The sequence below is a fragment of the Schistocerca cancellata genome, chromosome 4 (genome assembly GCF_023864275.1).
Source record: "Schistocerca cancellata isolate TAMUIC-IGC-003103 chromosome 4, iqSchCanc2.1, whole genome shotgun sequence".
NCBI lineage: Eukaryota > Metazoa > Arthropoda > Insecta > Orthoptera > Acrididae > Schistocerca > Schistocerca cancellata.
This window is the reverse complement of record NC_064629.1, coordinates 591,602,496-591,623,328: the sequence shown is the minus strand read 5'-3', so window position 1 is coordinate 591,623,328 and position 20,833 is coordinate 591,602,496. Positions and strand designations below refer to the sequence as shown.

The 20,833-nt window shown below is 42.3% G+C and overlaps 1 protein-coding gene across 1 annotated transcript in view; it reads right to left on the bottom strand.

Moving 5' to 3' along the window:
* The window catches only part of LOC126184341 (uncharacterized), a gene marked incomplete at its 3' end in the record, with an annotated part of 778,475 nt that overhangs the window by 453,220 nt on the left and 304,422 nt on the right, over positions 1-20,833 (bottom strand). The window lies entirely within an intron of this gene.

Below are 20,833 nucleotides of genomic sequence, written 5' to 3'. Positions count from 1 at the left end.
GATGTTCGTGGTTTTGGGCAAAGAATTTGTACACGCGTGTGACTTTATAAAAGAGTCATATAATTGTATTTCCACTTTCATACATGATATCTAGCTGTAATTAACTAAGAGTTGAGATCAGCAGCCGGATGGACTACAATGATTATTCTCCTATGATTTTACATGGTAAGCGACGTAACTGTACGATGCACCTCGGTTTACTTTTCAGGCCATAAAACGGTGGTGTAACTCATTTCCATATCATGATACACATGCACGTGGAAGGATGGGTCAGCAAAAATCAAAGGGATTAGGCTGGATGAGGAAGAATTTCATGCGTCTTATACGCAATGTGCCAACGGCCTTGCGGCAGTGATAACACCGGTTCCCGTCAGATCACCGAAATTACGCGCTGTCGGGCTTGGCTAGCACTTGGGTGGGTGACCGTCCGAACTGCCGAGCGCTGTTGGCAAGCGGGTGCACTCAGCCCATGTGAGGACAATTGAGGAGCTACTTGATTGGGAAGTAGAAGCTCCGGTCACGAAAACTGACAACGGCCGGGAGAGCGGTGTACTGACCTCACGCGTCTCCATGTCCGCATCCAGTGACGCCTATAGGATGAGAATGACACGGCGGTCAGTCGGCACCGTTGGGCCTTTAAGAACTGTTCGGACGGAGTTAAGTTTATACGTAGCGTGGGCGCGATTGCTATGTAACAGGAAAACACGATGTCTCGACCATTTAGAGATTCTGGTGAGTGGTTAGTGCCCTCAAATACATGAAATATGTCGTTAGTTTGTTATCGGGAATCTTGAGGGGATTCAGTCGAAACGGCATCATTACAGGTCATGCAATGTCTACATACAACTTGCATAACATATCAATCTATCACATGCCGCGTCCCTCTCAAGTAACTCATTCAGTAGGAGCTGAGAAATCAGCAAGCAGCAAAAGGAAATTCACTGCTGTATAAGGCAATAAATCCTATGTAATCCTTCTATAGCCATCCGAATTTAATAACTCAGCAACGTTAAAGCAAAGCATAATCACGGAATAGTGGTTTTGGTAAATTTCAGGAGATTTTGTGCGGGAGACGAGGTATGCAGCTATTATAAGCGAGCGAACGTTCGGCAAGTTGGGCCGCACGTTTGGCACATTAGCACTAGTTAAGCTGCGCCGGCGCAGGAACGCAGACAGGAGCTTTTACTGAAGCTTGTTTGGTCCTGGAAGCAAAGAAGCCGCGCGGAGCTCGCGAACCCTCCGAGAAGTTCCCTTACAGAGCGCAGATGGAAGCGCGTCTGTTATTTTTCGAATCTTTCCCTGTCATTCATTCTATCAGCTATACGAGTACATCCCGTTGCTACGCGAGAGAAGTGAAACACATACTAGACTTCGAGAAAGTCTCTGACAGTTCGGAAAGAAACTTGCAGCATGTTGTACGCCTAGACAACATTACAGCGGAGAATACAAATTTCGAGATGCACCTTACTTTACTTTACTTTACTTTACTTTACACGAGATGCACCAAAAGGTTATCGCTGGTCTATTTACTCATTGCAGAAAATACCATCTCGTTTTCTAACTATACATTAACACACCAACGCTTGTCACTTGTAGTTAGCATTTACGTGGTATGTAATAACAGATTTTCGTGTCAATGTTTAGCTGGCGCACAATTTTAATCCTTAACATAAAACTGCGACCCGAAACTTCGGTTAATTTAGTTATACTTACATTTTTATGAATTTTCACGTCTAGTTATGGGAGTATAACGATCATATTCAAAATGTAAACGTGGCTTCCCTCCCCTGATCCACAAATGCAATTCCGCTGACTTATTGGTGGGCGCATATGGAACAGCAGTTTCATATAAAATGCAAGCAAAAATTCCGTATTTCACATTTGCTGAGTATTACAGCGCTTACCAGTTACTACTTAATTATTCAGAGTTCTAGGATACAGTTGTCTCATAATAAGCGTAAGTCTTCACAGATTCTGCAAAATAAGATAAATATTTCCGACTGTCATGATATTCTCATTCTTTTTATAAACGTATCTGTCGCTTAACATTCGATTAACTCTGACTTCCAGGAAGCAATATTAGTGTAATATGCCACACAGTTTTACATAACAACAAAAAGCATTTCTTGTTGAATAAAAAGTCCATCATTTAACTCACTTGTAGGACACATCCTTCAAGGCTATCTTCTCAAAGAAATACCTGATGCTCTCATTGCTCCTATCATGTTCCAACCCTTCAGGTCGCAGTTCAAGACTGCCCCTTTCAACAGCTCCCATCATGTGCCCTTGGTGCTTGGCACGACGGCCTCCACTGCGTAGTCAGACCACAAACAGCTCTTCGATTTATCACTTCCATCCATTATGATGTCATGTCAGTGAGCAGGCAAAACCAATAGGTCACTTATTCTGAGCGATTAATATGGACGCTTTCAAATTTTCTTCTTGTAAAAGAGGAGAGGTCAGCTATCGAAAAGTTCCATACAGCTGAAGCATACATCCACAAGACTGTTTATTTATCAATGCTTAATTTCCAACAGAGAGAGCTATCGTTCAATACTGAGAATATATTTCAAATAACGCGTACTCCGTAGCAGAGTAAAGGTTCCATTCTAAAACTAAATCAGTAGCATATGAAGACATTTCGGTAATTGTCGGCAAAGAATCGTGCGGTGACGTGTGCTCTGACATTTCAGTTAGTAGGAGCGTAGCCGAAAAAGGCAGGGGTCTGCGTTCACGTTGCGGTCTTGCACATTGTTTTAAATCGTTAACAAGTTTGACTAGAACGGAAACTTGCTGTAGAGTGAAAGACTTGTTCTGAAGACGACTCATAGACTGTGGCTGAAAAGTTATCCACCACCTCTTCCCAAGCGGTGTTATTCTATCAGTGTAGGTACTAAAGGATCGTCTCTGTGAAATTTTTACAGTACTAGGACAGAGGTACAGGCAGACTGAATTTTTGGGTCGTGCCATGAAAGGTACTGACATAAGTCACTTGGAATTAGCATTGTCCACGAAATGTAAGAGTTCGTATTTGAATCACAATCCAGTAGATATTTTAATTTGTTAGAATTTAATTTAGGCAACTACTTAGAACGAAATTAGATAGCGAAGCCCCATGCAACCGATTATTTAGGTTGGATGCACTTTACAGCTGTTCTGAGTATTCATTATTAACGCAAAAGAGAAGATCATTGTTGCTTTTACCAAATTCGTGTTGTTTGCAGAACATGAAACGCTAACAGCGTATAGTTTTACACCGTTGATTAGAATGAAAGATGTGGAATCCAATCCTTGAAGTATCGCAGGTCATTTCAGGTGCGGCAAATCGTTTATAAAAGCTGAAAATTTCAAGTCACATAGTGGTTTATATTCCACTCTAAACTGGATATCTTTTTGTAACTAGATAACTATAGCAGTTATCAGGCAACGGGTTATCACTTCCGATAGAACCATGCCCAGTTACGTACTGTGGTTGAAACCGACCCTTCGACTAATGACTGCTTTGGTTTCATTCAGAGTGTGTGTGATACGATTTAACGATGAACCATGCCGATGTAGGATGGCTTGCATGCTTCAGCGATTACAGGTATCTGTACCATAGGTGCAACCACAACGAAGGGGTATGTATGGAGAGGGCAGACTAATCATTGGTTCCTCAAGAGGGACAGCAGCTTTTCAGTGCTTGCAGGGCCAACAGTCTGGATCATTGACTGATATATTCCTGTAACCCATGGCCCTGCTGTTCTGGTGCTGGGAGCGGCTGAAAGCTAGGGAAAATTAAAGCATTTTTATTCTCCTGGGCATGCAGCTGTACTTTATGGTTGAATGATGGTGGTATGATCTTGAGTAAAATTTTTTGAAGATGAAATAGGTCCCAGTTCGGATCTCCTGGCAGGAACTACTCAGAAGGATGTCACCGCCAGGGAAAACAAAATTGGTATTCGAAGGTTTGAAGCATGGAATGCCAGATCCCTTAATCTGGTAGGTTAGAGAGTTAGAAAAGGGAAATGATTATGTTAAAGTTAGATATACTGGGAATCAGTGCACTGCGGTGGCGGGAAGAACAGAACTTTTGTTCAGATCACTACAGGATCATGTAATTGTAAGACAGAGATTTCGGTACTACATTTTGAAGTGTAAGACATTTCCACGGGCATGTGTGAAATCTGACTGTAATTAATTGTTTATGAACTGCAGATAAAAAGTGAAGAAATAACAAAAAGGTTGGAAATTAAGGAGATGAGACCTGGATAAATTGAAGGAATTAGGAGTTGCTGAAAGTTTCAGGGGGAGCATTAGACACAACCTTGAGCAGCATATTCTAGAAGGTGAAGAGCACGTGGGTGAAGATGAGACGGGAGATATGATACTGAGAGAAGAATTTGATAGAATGTTCGGATGTCCTTTCTGAAGCTATTTATCTGGAGTGTAGCCTTGTATGGAGAGGAAACGCTAACGATAAACAGTTCACATTTTTGGATTGTGGTGCTACAGAAGAATGATGAAGATTATATGGGTAGACCGAGTAATTAAAGAGGAGGTACTTAATCTAACCTGGGACAAAAAAAAAAATTATAGCACGACTTGACTAAAAGAATGGATCACTTGATAGGACACAACCTGAGGCATCAAAGAATTGTCAGTTGACATTAGAAGTAAGTGTGGAGGATAAAAATCGTAGAGGCAGACCAAGATTCGAACGGATGTAGGTTGCAATAGCTATACCGAGATGGAGGTGCTTGTACAGCTTAGATTAGCATGGAGGGCTGCATCAAACCAGACTGCGGACTCAACACCACAACAACAAACGAATTTTGAATACATATAATGTGTTGCTGCTACTATTTTACGGAATAATTTGAAGAAGTCTTTGGATTAAGTAATTTCTCTTTACCCATGGTACCAAGTGAGATGGCACAGGGCTGGACTCGCAATCGGGCGGGAAGCAGATTGAGCCCCCGTTCGAATATCCTGATTTTGGTTTTCCAATGTTTCCCTAGACCGCTTAAGCCAAGTGCCAAGATGTTCTTTGGGAAAGAACACGGCTAATATTTGCCTCATCCTTCCCCAATCTATGTGTGAGTTCCATTTCCAATGACCCACGACGTCGACGAGACGATAAAATCTAACCTTCTTTCCTTTAGCCGTGGTCGTGGGAGAACCTGCAGCTTTATGTACGCTGGGTTAATTCATGATGAGAAGTAACTGTCGATTAAGAAAAATACTAATATACAAATAAAAAAGATGGAAGTTTGAAAAGAAGATGTATAGCCCTTACTGAATACGTATAGAAACGGAGATGTTTCTATCTGTTGCCACTACATTCTTATTATGAATGTCAGATTCTTGATGGGTGTTCTAATAGCCGTGGCAGTGAGTTGTTAAAGGAGAGGAATTAAAATACCGAATTTTTCTGTATGCTCACGATTGAGGACACAAACACAAACCAGAGGTCAATTTTTTCAGCAGAAAGGCAAGCACCGTAATATTCTGGCTACGCTACGGCGCCCCCCGTCACCTGAAATCGTACTTGTAAATGCTTTCAGAGTGTCGAGCTAGAGTTTTTATGACTGGTTCCCGATTATGAGATGGGCGCTGTGGCCGAGCAGTTCTAGGCGCTTCAGTCTGGAACTGCGCTGCTGCTACGGTTGCAGGTTCGAATCCTGCCTCGGGCATGCATGTGTTTGATGTCCTTAGGTTAGTTAGGTTTAAGTAGTTCTACGTTCTAGGGGACTGATGACCTCAGATGTTAAGTCCCATAGTGCTTAGAGCCATTTTGAACCGAATATGAGATCTCATTTAATGATGCGCCATTACTGTACGAAATTTTGCTGTCACTTTCCCCGAAGAGACGACGACAGAGAAACAACAAGAATGAGGAGAGAAAGCTCCGAAGCTCATAGACAACTGCACAGTCGGATGGACAAGAGAGTCACAATAAAAACCGAAACACACAGCTCTGCTGCAAAAACAGAATGCTGATAATGCGGCGCAGGGTCGGCTTCGTCGCCGGCAGGCGGCTTTCACGTTTTCACCTTGTCTGCTGCTGCAGCAGCTGCTCTTGCACCCTACAGGCCGATTTATTTTTCCTACTCTGAGTAAAGCTATCTCCAAAATGTGAGCATAAAGAGTCCTTGGAAAATGTAATGAAAGTCACGTTTTAACATAGTGCTGAGCAGTAATACCTGCTACATATTATTACGATGACATGCCAAGTATCGATAGACTTAATATCCCATTTACTTTAACTGTTAGCCTTAGGACAAGAGAAATACGTTATAATCTTTGTACAGCCCAAAAAGTTGCTATATGATTTCTTTTATTCACAACTAATATCAATGACAGATCATCATCAGCTCTAAGTAATATTATAAACATAGTATGAAAGGTCAGTTTACTGACAACAGACATATGAGCAAAATACAAGAGTCCAATGTATTGAACATCACGTCTATGCAAATACTTCAGTTTGAGGAGCCATGATGCTCAATTCAGTGGTTGTCTGTATGTCTAGTTTCAAGCTATATCTATACAACTATGTCGATCTGATGATCATCTGTGATTGAAATCAGTTGCTATCTTTTTTTAAAAAAAAAATGTCGATGTAGAGGTGCTTCAAAAGGTAAGTTAAACATGTCGTCCCACATTACGAACACTGCGCAACAAGTGTGACACATTGTCATTGTTATTGTGATTGTCATTGTTTCCTGCAGTAACGGTTCTGCTGCAGTACGGATGACAGGCGCATCATAGTCTCAACAGGAGTTCAGTGCCTCTACAGGTCATAACGCCCAATATGAAGTTGCGCACTACTACCTCTCTATGAACTGCTGTAGAAGTAAGTTTTCTATTTCTCAAGAAACGGGAGCATGAAATATATTAACCAAAACTGATGTGTTAGGTGTTCCATATCTTTCCAATGATGTTGCCTAAAACTTCTGGTAAATGATACTGAAACACAGTAGGCCATGTTTTACAGATAACAAGGCTTACATATGTAGGTTTACTCTACATGGGCGTGTCTTAAGGTAATTAATCTCACAAGAAAGCAGCTCGGAACATGGAGGACATATGCGGGTGTCACAGTGGATACACTGAGTTCTCTTGTTAATGATATCTCGAAGCACTCCATGGTGATGTTAGCGTCCTTTCTGAAATAATGTCGCGGATGCTTTCGATTCACACTGTTGATTGACAGCCAGGTTCTTACGCCTCGAAAATTTGTCGTTGAGGGGCTAGTATACTTTCGCAGGCGTGCGAAACAACTTTCACAATTACTCAAAGGAAATTGTAGATGCCGAGGATAAAAAATTTAAAGGAAGCTGTAGGGAAAAAAGTGAAAGTGATCGAGTTAGGGATTGCATATTTCTTGCGGCTGGTACGCTGTTTATGATAAGGAGATACTGAAGCGCCAGTGCGCACAGAAAATTCCTTCGATCGAAAGAAAGGAGGGAAATTACAGAGATTACTAAAAGGAGAAATAAGTGACCAGTGTTATCACTAGTTTCCTCCTAAGATTCAGAATGATGTTTTTTAAGGTATGACCTCTTAAACTTACAAAGAGAATGCCTTTATTTTGGTATACAAATTCTTTCTACAGAAGTGTCGAACGAACTTATCCTTCCTTAGTTGCCACATACATACTGAAGGTTGTCACTGTATCATAACGCACGGATACACTCGAATAAATCGCATGGTTAAATTTAACCAATGTCATTCCAAGTCTGCATTACAGTTTGTTTATGATTGGTCTCTTTCCTTTGTGATCTATTTAAAAGGATTTCGCTGAGACGTATCTAGATGATTCTGTTCATTCCAAGACATTATCTAGATATTAAATAGATATAGTAAGCGGGTGATCTCTTTCAAATCTATGCAGTTTGTCAACCGCGATGAAAGTAAAAACCGAAATATGAACGACATTTCACCGTAATTTTTTCCACTTTGGGAAACGTTGTATAGGGCTGAGTGGTAATGAGATTATACAAAGGAATATGAAGTGGAGTACAGAACAGGGGATGCGTTTTATTTTTGCGTAGAGGTCTCATTCATGTGGAATGTGATTTCTTGGAATATATGGAACTGCACAAAGCAATGAATATTTTGAAATTCAGTGGAGACATAGCCGATTATAGCTCCACAGGGGATGAAATGGTGTATATCAAGGGGATTGGATTAGAGTTTAACGTCCCGGAAACTGCGAATTTATTAGAAACGGAGCACAAGCTCGGATTACGAAAAGGTAGGCGAAGAAAATCGGCTGTGCCCTTTTTCTGTGTACTCTGGGGTTGTAAATAGCGTCTGGTGCTGCTGTACGTTGCCTCATTTGCGGATAACAAACAGCATTATTTAGCATATCGCGAGTGCGACGGTAAGAAGGACGTGGCCTCGCCTCTTGGTGTTCCTCCGAGCAAGGTGTCCGAGGGCTGGATTTCCCACTGGGGAGGCGCACAACGCTCTCACTGCGAGCTATTCCGATTTGTTTACTTTCGCCAGCCACCGGCACCGTTCAATTCGTCTTGCTGTCTGCTTGAACACGCTGCGTACCTCCACCTACACATTTGTCTCCAGGGCTACCCAAATAATTGTCGTCCCGGGATCCCGAGGGTGTGAGGCGCACGGTAAATTCGTCCAAAAATAAGAAAAAGACAACAAGACAAATTAGAGCTACCGGAAAGTCCCCACAACAAATTCCAGTACAATGCTTCTAGATAATAAAATAAAACAAGGTCTATGACGTTAGCATGCGAAAGCAATCTAGCGTGTTTCTTCCTCACGTTGTGGGAGCGATTTATGATCTGCAAATGATGATGATCCTATTTCTAATTCAAAATTACCTTCAGTAACATGCGGCAAGGTGGCAGGCAGAGTCACTAATGCTCTGTACACAGATTCCCGCTTTTATTATAGTCATAACATTGATACATTGGTTTAGAGCTGAACACCACGGTAACAAGAGAACTTATTGATCAAACCAGTTGATTCTTGGTCTATTTCAAAGAAAGCGCATTGTGAAGGCGATGGAACTGCGGAATGAATTGGATATATACTGTTTCTGTTGAATAGCGGGAGGCAAAAGGAACATCGGAGGTGGGAATCGATGTATCACGTCCAGTGCTGACTCTGTATCGCAGTCATGTGCGTCAGCATCACTCGAACGATAGTGACGCTTTTTGCTGCGAGGTTCTGCGGAGACATTGACGCCGTTCTGTTATTAATTCATAGGCGATGCATGACTTTCAGGGAGATCCTCTCTTTGTTACAGAGAAAGCTGACACATTGTTCGAATCCATAGATTACTGGATTCTTATTGAGCAGTATTGTGGCTCACATCGGCGTGCGCACATCCCAGTTCAACTTTCTTATTGTTTCCGTAGGAAATATCAAGCGAATGCTTGGATGATTCCATCAACAATGCCACAGTGGAGTATCTTGCTCTACATGTTAAAATGAGCTTTAATAACCTCGATGTCGAATAACGTACCTTGTAAAAAAGTAAAGCTTACATCAACCGGGAGGTTGGCGTGGTAATCACACTGCTTCACTAGGCCTGGTCCTGCAGAAGGTTGTATGTCCTTATCTTCCTTCGACCTTTAAAGTGCCGTACGCAGGCAGTTACAGGCGGAATGAACACACAAACTGCGCGTATGGTTTCGCTTCAACTGTAGAATATCTCAGAACAAATGAAAATTTGTGGCGAACCGGGAGTCGAACCCTGATTTCCCACTTGTCGCAAGCGGTCACCTGCGCCAATTCGGCTGTCCGAGCACACTTCCAGGAGCGGCCGAAATCTCCATTACTGTCCTGGTGTGTATCCTCTCTTGTGCTCGCACTACATAACCGTGTCTCCCGCACTGGGTGAGACACTGTTTTCTCTCGTCACTACCTTTGCTATGACATGAAACATTGTAGTGCAGTGTTGCGATCGTCAACGCAGAGTCTCAGACATTGCACTGTAGTATTTCATGCCGTAACAAGGCAACGATGAGAGAAACCAGTGTCTCACCCTGTTCTGTAATCACGGTAATGCTGTGCGAGCACAAGGGAGAGTACCCACACCAGGACAAACGGAGATTTGGGCCGCTCCTGAAAGTGCCCTCAGATAGCAGAAGTAGTTAAGAAGGAGCTTGCGACAAGCATGAAATCTGGATTCGAGTTCCAGTCCGGCACAAATTTTCATTTGTTCTGAAATATTCCACGGCCCATGCGGAACTATAATCGCAATTTACGAGTTCATTTTTAATTGAATGCGGCTGCTGACCGTCAACGCAGTGTCTCAGACACTGCACTACGATTACGGGCGGACCTACAATGTAACGTGGACAGCGGACCACAGTGCAACTCGGCGTTTTTCACATTAACACACATAGCAAAAGGAGGTGAAATAAGGTATAAATGACAGATAAAAATCGTGGAAGCGAATCTTGAACAACGCTATTAAGTTATTGTCTAAAAATAAAATAGTGATGCGTTAATCTTCTGAAATATCATAAAAGAACAATATTCTGAATGTGTTGTGCAGCACGATGCGTAAAAGTGTTCATAGAAGTTGTTCGAAGGAGTTTCCTTAGCTTATAAACTGATTTTCTCTTACCCACTTTTTAGGTGAAACATTTGATACATAAATTACTAGCTAGATCGTGTCAGTGTTTGTAATAAGCATTATTCCCAGAAGTTTCTCAAAAGCTTTTCTCTAGTAAGCGGATTCCATCTACATCTACATGATTACTCCGCAATTCACAATTAAGTGCCTGGCAGATGGTTGTTCGAAGTACCTTCAAGCTACTTCTCTACCGTTACACTCTCGAACAGGGTGCGGAACAGCTTAAATCTTTCCGCACGAGCTCTAATTTCTCTTATTTTATTATTATGATCATTTCTTCCTATGTAGATGGGTACCAACAAAATACTTTCGCATTCGGAAGAGGAAGGTTGAAATTTCATGAGAAGATCCTGCCGCAACGAAAAACGCCTTTTGTTTTAATGACTGCCACCCCAATTCACGTACCATTCCCGTGGCACACTCTCCTCTATTTTGCGATAGTACAAAACTTGCTGCCCTTCTTTGAACTGTTTCGGTGGCCTCCATCAGTCTATCTGATGCGGATCTCAAACCGCGTAGCAATACTCCAGAAAAGGACGAAAAAGCTTAATATGGGCAGCCTCTTTAGTAGACCTGTTGCACTTTCTAAGTGTTCTGTCAATAAATATCAGTCTCTGGTTCGCTTTCCCCACAATATTATCTATGTGATCGTTCCAATTTAAGTTATTCGTAATTGTAATCCCTGAGTATTTAGTTGAAATGACAGCCTTTAGATTTGTTTGATTTATTATGTAACCGAAATATAGCCGATTGCTTATAGTACTCATGTAGATGATTCCACACTTTTCATTATTTAGACTCAACTGCCATTTTGCTCACCATACAGATACCTTGTCTAAATCATTTTGGAATTGGTATCGTATGTCAACGAATTTGCTTAGGTGCACGCAGGCACAGAACAATCAAAGGAAAGTTGTTCAATGTGTAAAGATATGAAGTGTAGTGCTTTCCACCAAGAAACAGTTTAACTACTTTTTCTCAGGTACCCTTTGACGGAAGATGGCCTTTTAGCGCTTGTCAGTATCCGCGCGTGTAATTTCCACCGATGTCAAACAATACACGTTGATCAACACAATTTGTAAATCTCAGAAGTCTCACAAAATATACCCTGACGACATGAAAAGAAGGAAGAATAGAATTTAATGTACCACCGACGACAAATTCATTAAAGACGGAGCACAAACTCGGATTGGAAAAGTGTGGAGAAAAAAGTCGGCCCCACTCTTACAAAGGAACCATCCCGACATTCACGTTAAGCGATTTAGGAAAATCACGGAAAACCTAAGTCTGGTTGGCCGGACGCCGATTTTAGCCGCCGCCCTTCTGGTGTTTTAACAATGGGCTACCTCGCTCACTTGACTAAACCAAGTGTGCGGCCAGTGATTGGAGCAGCAGTGTCCTGTCTTGTCGCTCCGAGAAAACCTGTGTGCCGTACTTATTTGTGTATTCGGGATAAACTAAAAACAGGACATTAGAAATACCGTACGCTAGCTCGATTTGTTTCCCCCTTCTGAAAACCAACGCAAAAGAATACGATTTAAATCGTAGGGAATATACTGAACTTCTTACACGCACCCATCGGTTGATCGAGCTTGATGTCGGTGAGTGTATGTAAACAAGACGGTCCTCCGTGTATGTTTAGTCAGCTCCACAAGCTGCCAGTCTGGTGCTACCTAGCTAGGAACTGCTTATATGTGAGATCTTTATGGCTCCGATACGCACGTAAAAGGTAAGACTGTGTAATCCGCTATTGTCACAAAAAAAGAACACGGTTAAGGGCGGCTTAGGGAAATGAGTTGAACGGCCGAAAATCCGGTAGGCTGTGCAGACGAGCTACGGCTATCAACTGTTGGATACTCCAGGAAGCGACAAATGCTCGTACAGTTTGCGTCCAGAGCAGCCATTTTATGTTTTGTTTTATTTGCTGGGTAGGCAATCACTGCCGGAACGAGGTCGTGCTGACCCAACAAGCTGCGCTTTTTATTGGCATACGGAATTTTGACTAGGACGGTAAAAGGAAAGAAATGCTGCTGGGAACACATCGCAGAGTATTCAGAAATGCTGTCACGTGGCCCGTAGTCTCTAGACGGAAGCCCACTTCAGAGAAGAGCCTTCGGCGCTTGCAAACAGATTTCTAAACCCAGCCAGAACAGAGGGCGCTGAACTCATGTTCTACGTGAGGCTGCAGTCCACGTCCCCGTTTCTGGTCGGACAGGTAGAGAAAGAAAAGGGCTAACAAAGCACGAGAGAACCTCAGGTGCAATTTTAAGTTTTGTCGTACCATATTTGTCACGACTGGTGTTCGACGTCAGTCTGAACCGACACGACAGAAATTCCAAAAGTGATTATTGATTACAGGTATATCAAAGAGTTTTTATGGACGTAGATATTAGGTGTGCACATCATTGCTTTGAATCGCCGTCTTCTGCACCGTATTTGTACGAGAATGTAGCGTCGTTACCTCAAAGATAAAAGCGAAAACCTAATTTATTGGCTGTTAGCGCAGTTCACTGTATATGGTGGCTCACGTGTTCGCACTGGACATCAAGCGAGGTGCCATCGTGGTCAACGGGGCGGGGTTAACGTCTCCATTCCGCCATCCTGATTTAGGTTTTCCGTGATGACTCAAATAATTTGACGCCGCGATCAATTTTCTTCTCAGCCTTGACTAAATGACCTTGTGCTTTGACACTAATAACTTCGACGTCGATGGGACGTTAAACTCTTTCTGGAAAATGCTATGTTAGCATTTGAATCTAATTCAGACACGGTTTGAATTTATTCTTCTTTGTATGTCTGACAATGTAGTGTCCGTTCACATATCATGTAAAGAACATTAGGAGTTAATTGTGAGTAAAGCTGAGAAATGAATTCGGCCTTGAGTAATCTACGTCTCTGTGGGATCTATAAGCTTGTGAAGGTTATTTCTAATATGGGGTTAGCTCGTGAGCCGTGCGACTGTGCCGCAGGATAAACGACGGTTCGCCTCAGAAAATACCTGTGTACAGTCACTGAACATTCAGATAACGGCACCCTGATAACGTCATTCGTTCCTGGATATATGTTATTTGAAACGTTGAAATATCTGTTTATGCAGTTTCTATTGTACTCTTCTCCTTCAGGAGAAGTTGGTTATTCGAATTGCGTAGATGAATGCGCTGATGCCAACTGCTACAAAACTGTGTCGTCGTGGCTTTCAAAACAACTCTTCCCTTATATAACTGGATCTCTGGAGTGCATGCGATCACGGCATTGTATTCCTCTTCCTCCGGTAAAAGTTCTGCAGTTAACAATGACTCAAGTTTCCTGAAGATGATTTACCTACCAAGTGTGCATGTTGCAGACCGTCGACGTACAAGGAATCCTTTCCGAATTTTGAATGAGACGATTGTGCATTTCCGTACTGTACTAATGGAGGTGGAGGACCATAAGCAAATAAAAACAATCCGTGGCATGGCGCCTCAAACCGTGCGGCCACTCTGCGCGGCAAACGATGGTGCAAAAAAATGGTTCAAATGGTTCTGAGCACTATGGGACTTAACAGCTATGGTCATCAGTCCCCTAGAACTTAGAACTACTTAAACTTAACTAACCTAAGGACAGCACACAACACCCAGTCATCACCAGGCAGAGAAAATCCCTGACCCCGCCGGGAATCGAACCCGGGAACCCGGGCGTGGGAAGCGAGAACGCTACCGCACGACCACGAGCTGCGGACAATCGATGGTGCAAACTGGTATTTTTATTACTTATAAATATTGCCAATGGGTGAAAAAATCCTCACAATAATGCCAAAATAATAGTTTTTTTTTCACGGCCTAGCGCCAAACGATACCTTAATTTAATCTCTTACATTTTTCTTCTTTTCGTTTTTCCCCCATCTCCAGTGCTTCAACTTACTATCCTCAGAAAGTATCTCTGTCGACGACATCTTCAGGTTTTCCATCGGAAAATTCAACGATCGATTTATTCAAATGGGTGGGCAGAACTAGTTCCTGCTGACTGAAAACTGCACATGGGTATTTCCTGGTTTTCCTCTTTTCTTGCTTCATATTTCTTTGTTGGATGCCTGTTTGTTTCAATCAAATCCTACAACTCCTTTGATGAATTTGTACCCGTTTTTGGTAAAGCATCATATGGTCCTTTACTGGACTACAAAAGCTTATAGGCCTAGGACTACTGCCTTTAGAATGATTTCATTATGGCGTTTCTTTACGTTTCATGAGAGGAAATTTCGGCAGTAGATCCTTCGTAATGTTCTGCTGGTTATTTGAGCTTTTCGTAATTTCCCCCAAGTTATTCTGTGTTCGCTCCATTTTTTTCTGATGAGCTACTCGATGTGATCTGTTTATTCTGTTGTTTCCGAAAGTTTCAGAAGTTTTGGCGAGAGGTTATTACTGTTATTATTATTACTACTACTGGAATTGTGAACATTCGTGGACCTAAATGTAAATTTCGCCTAAATCTTAGCGTTGGTCTCAATGTTATTATTGTTTGCTACTTTTCCTTTCCTTAAGCATTTGTGCTAATAGACATATGAATGCGTCACAAGAAACCAAAGAGAAATTTTGAAAGGGAATTGAAGTTCAGGGAGATGAAATAAATAGTTTGACGTTTGTCGATGACCCTGTAAATCTATCAGAGATGGCAAATGACTTGGAAGATCAACTGAACGTAACTTATAGTGTCCTAATATAGATTTTAAGAAGAACACCAACAAAGGTAAATCAAGGTAGGCCTAATGGGGTGTGGTCCAATCAAATTAGGCGATGCCGACGGAATTAGATTATAATAGTCAGTAAAAGTAGGAGTTTTGCTGTAATGGTAGCGAAATAACTGACGATGCCGAAGTAGAGAGAATATGAAATGCATATTGATAACAACAAGAAATGTGTTCCCGAAAAGTGTACTTTAGTGTGTTAACATCTAACATAAATTTGAGAGTCAGAAAATATTTTCTGAAGATATCTGTATGGAATGTAGCCTTGTACGGCAGTGAAGTGGACGGTATGCAGTTTAACAAGAAGAGGACAGAATTTTAGATGTTGTGCTGAAGATTAAATAGATAGATCGCATGACTGATGATGTACTAAACCGAAGTGAGGAGAACAGAAGTTTATGGCACAACTTCATTAAAGGAAGGGATCGACTGATAGAAGAAATCTTGAGGCTTCATAGAAGAATAGCCAATTTGGTAATGAAGGGAAGTGTGCGTTTGGGGAATAAGAAGAGGTGTGGGGGGGGGGGGGAAGGGGAGTGGTGGGAATGTAGAGAGAGACCAAATCTTTACTTGCAGCCAGCAGGTTCAACTGTATGTAGGTCACAGTAGTTATACAGAGATGAAGAGTCTTGCACTGTATAGACGAGCGTGTTGGAGAGCTGCATGAAACCAGTTTGCGCACTGAATACCAAACCGAATGCGTCACGCCAGTACATAAAAGTGTAGTGCACAGTGGCAGAAACGTTGCTGTATATCGGCGAGCTGTGTGCGCGAAGTGCGGTGGCCGCAGGTGCACAGGTGGCGAGGTAATAGTCGCACTTCCGCCGCCTTTGTGGGCCGGCCCGACTCGAGTGTTTCCCTGCCCCACTCGGCCCATCCCCGAGGATCGCCGATAAGCGCCTGCAGATACCGCCTGCCATTCTTCCTTTGTCCAGGCCTGCCGGCGGAATCCAAAGTGGATCCGCGTCTTTCAGAGCAGCTTTCCCGGCATCGGCCAATCGACGGTCGCTTTCTGCGTCAACACTCGGCGAACTTGTAGCTTACATGCGAAGCAAATCGCTTACGAGATTATCGTCGGAGCTATCTCGTGCCGTGTGAGGTCCCTACAACATGGGACAGTAGGTAGAGGCCAATTTGCTTTGCAAGGAGGACAGCTCCGCCTAAGACCGGTTTGCTTCTTCTGTCAGAGCGTCACGAAACGTGCTGACTGAACTGAAACGACACGTTATTGTCCCGCGAAGAACCAGTAGAGAAATTTCTATACCGGTATAAATTTTGTGTCAACAGACCCTCCAAACCCGTGCAAACTCCGTGTTTCTCTGAAGTAAAAGCGGCAACGGCATTATTCCGGCAGCGATTCGAAGTATAAATATAAAATACATATTCTTCATTGTGGGTACCATAGCCATAAATTTATTAAAATCTCCACTTAGGCTGTTATTTATTTGAACTTTTTCTTCGTTTCACATGAATTTCTGTTTTTTAAGCCATTATCCAGCTTTTAGGCAGAAAATGATGGCATACGTATAAAAATGGCAGCGTTAGTTTGTGCAGCACTAACTCTCGAAATATCAAGAATAGTTAAGTACTTTCTCGTATAACAAACCATTATCGACGGTTACCAAGTCAAGGCGTGCCCTCTCCTTCTGGTCCACCAGCTAACTGCCAAAACATCGAGAACAGCTAAATTTGTAAACTAAAACGATTAGAAACATAATGTTAATACCTGCCACTTTCATAGCACGGCACCCGTTTCTGACTATCAATAAAAATACAGTTTTCAGCACCTCAATCTTTTACTATACATAGGAGGCGGTATCTCCTAACTTGGTAACAGTCTATACCAGTTTATCGTATGGGGATCTACAGTTTAACGGGAAATACGAACCGCGAACAGGTTTGTGTTTTACAGACAAACGAAGTGTTGGTAAGGGTGAATGTTAGAAAAAAATGTTGAAATCAACAGAGTCATTCAGTCCAAGAGCATTGATTCTAATCTGGCCCTTAACGGCGACTGCGTCAAGCTACGTGAACAAAATCGAAGGCTCGTATATAGGTCGTTTTACTAACCAGACGCTTCTTACGCGTTTCTACCAATCAAATGAGGTGATGTTGGGTGAGGAGAATTATGTCGACAGTTTGTTGATATCACAGCAACCGCCAAAGCTGGAAGCACGACAAGACTGTTAATTTAGTTGAATGTCTTAATTTACGCCAATCATAGTAACGAAGCCCATCGTGAACTGTGACGAGTCGTATAGAAATTTTTCCTGAATTAGTGTACGTATGTGCACGTTGCTCTTTTTAAAATAGTTGACATTATCAGTGCAAAATATTATCTGCCCCTCTGAGGTACACTGTGGCTTTCCTGCGTTCAGTCTGTACCCATGTTACTGTGGCGTACATTTTAGTGATAAAGGTATGTAATTATATCGATCTAGAACTATGATGTCCTTATCGATTTGAGGATTAATGAAATACCGGTAGTGTCACGCAAATCGTGAGCTACGGATGTAGTCTCATGTGATAGGAGAAACCAGGCAATATTTGTTTAAGCTAAAAATGTATAATTGGCAAAGAGGCATGCTGACACATACTTCTGGACAGAGGAATACGTAGAATGGCTACAGTCCTTCCAATAGCGTCAGCTTCTCGAAATAATATTCTAAGTCAAAAGCAAAAGCAATAAAAGGAAACAGCAGTTTTATTTATTCATGTAATCACTTACAATTACTTTTGTTGATGGCTAATATGTTTCACTTTTAATTCCATAAAAAGTGTGCTGATAAGTAATTATGTTTGAAAATTGAAGTTGTTCGATAGATTATCTCTACTTAAACTATGGTTTTGAATGTAGCCCAGTAGGTGTTGACAAAAATAACATACAGAAACAGAAGATCAACATGAATAGAAATAGCTTATTAAAACATAACAGCTGTGTTCGTACAGAACATATCTATATTATGAAGACGACCGTCTTTATACACTTCCAACTCGAGTCCACTGAGCATAACCACCTTAAACATTTGCTTACTACAGTGGTGAATTACGCCACCGTAGCTGAGAATCTAACGTGTGTGGCTGCCATTCAGGGGAATCAGGCTCGATACGCAGTCATTGTTTTCTGTTCCGGCGTAACGAGAAACGACGGCATGAAGTTAAAGAACGCAAGAGCAGAGAAGGCTGTGAGACGACGTCAGCCAATAATAGTTCGCTGACTAGGACCGCACCACGACAGCAGCGGCCTCTAGCCGAAGAGAATATAAGCGCCGCTCCAGTCTCGGAGACAGTAGAAGACGGACACTAGTAGAGCCGGACTAGAAGAGAGCACTTGAAGAGCTGTTCCTTATGCTCCATATCCATTACTTGCATGGACATTCTGTATAGCGAAAGACATTGCTTATTTGCATGTCATCAATAGCTTGAGACACGATGTTGTAAACTAAAGTTAAGTATTGTCAATCTACTTTATTGTAATAAAAACATTAATGTGATTTGCTTGAATTGTTGTATAGCTATCCGAGAAAGTAGCATCCTTTAGGCACACTATAAGGGATGAGTGGGCAGGACCCCACATTTTCTTTGACGGGAAGATAGCAACACTTCAATTATACCTCTTTAGGACAACTAAGAGCCGCACGGGATTAGCCGAGCGGTCTGAGGCCCTGCAGTCATGGACTGTGTGGCTGGTCCCGGCGGAGGTTCGAGTCCTGTCTCCCTCGGGCATGGGTGTCTGTGTTTGTCCTTAGGATAATTCAGGTGAAGTAATGTGTACGCTTAGGGTCTGATGACGTTAGCAGTTAAGTCCCATAAGATTTCACACACATTTGAACATTTTTTTGACAACTAAGAAGCCACTTGTAGAGGATGCAGCCGCGGCAATATCAAAAACAAGCATCAAAGATAGGGAGAGTTGTTTGCTTGTGACATGTCCTTTCAGTACGCAGTCCAGGAGTGTCACTGGCTGCAGGATAATTTCATCAATGTAGTAGGGGACCGTGATCTCGAAGATAACGTGCGACCTTTACCCGCCATTCTGTCATAGTAGTGCAACCGAAAGTGCGGGATTCTATAAATTTTCTGGCGGAGATGTTTGCCAGCAGCTCAAGCTCGTATTTAACGAAAGTGCCCACAGCAGGGGATCTGATCACTAAATTTCCACGCTGAATGTAGCGGCTGTCTCGCTTTATTATGCAGTCTAAATGGACACGCAAACTGTTGCGTAATGTGGTTCGTCCTTCCGCAGGGACGAATTGTTGTCTCGGCGACAGTTTATGCACCGCCTCTGCCCACGGCCGGCGCAGTAAATCTCGCGATGATTCGGGTGGCCTGAGTCACAGGTGCCTTACCAGATAGTATCGCCTCGTGCAGCACTAACTTCAAAGCGTCTCCCTAAACTGCCTCGCACACACTTATCGTATTTTTACTACATGATCATACACAAAAGCTGTTAATGGAGTTTCATGTTCGCCGTACGGATTGGAAGACATCACTCAGAGACGATGGTTATTCCTATGCCACCAGCGAAAGCCGATAAAGGGCAAGAACAGCAGCCAGTGTTTCATGTACATCAAAATTGTGTATCAGAAGTGTTAAAGAAACGTAGAAGAACATATTTTGAAGGAAGCCGACGTTTTTCTCGAGAAACTCGTTTTGGTAAATTTAGAAAATCGTTATTCGAAAGAGATTTTGCAGCATTTCTATTGCCTCGATCGAATATCTCGCGGAGGGATAATGAGAATCAGATAAGAGAGATTGGAATATGTACAGAGGCGTACATTCAGAGTTTATCGATCGTTCAGTTAGTGAATGGAACAGAACTAAGAGTGGGTAATGATTCAAAACGCCCTCCACCATGCATTGAAAGTGGCTTGCGGGGTACTTTATAGGTGTAGACGTTGAAATTCGATTATTCGTGTTTGGATCTCTAGTCAGCTACTACTTAACGTTACGATCCTCCTTCCCAAAGCTTTGTACTTTTAAAAACTCACGATTCTGTTTCCACTTTAAACAGAAAATCCCTCATACTGAAATGGATGAGCAGGCGTGTGGGCTACAAAACACGAGGTCATGCAACAGCCAATACGATAATTTCGGATAAAGCGCTGTAATGTTCTCACCAGCTGTTGGGTTGATGATTGCTTCACCTCATTAAAGAATTTCTTAACCCTTTCGTGGTTGATGGATACATATGTCCCATTAAAATAATATGCAGTTTTCAACGTTGGGACGTCTACATCTCTTCTATCTAGTGCTAGGATGCAGAGAGATGCTTTCGGAAACTGGAGCAATGAAATGGGGCAGCGTGTGTTTGTAAGTGGCACAGTGCGTTTGTTTCACTTAAATCAAATGGAATTACCATCGTCTCCACTCCAAGAACGTTTGACTGTGTTTTCTTATACAAACATTGTTATGAAACATTAAAACACACTTCAGTAATTCTACTGGCTTTCACATAATTTGCAGGTAGTGGGACGCATATGCCCCAGAAAACATCATGGAATATAGAA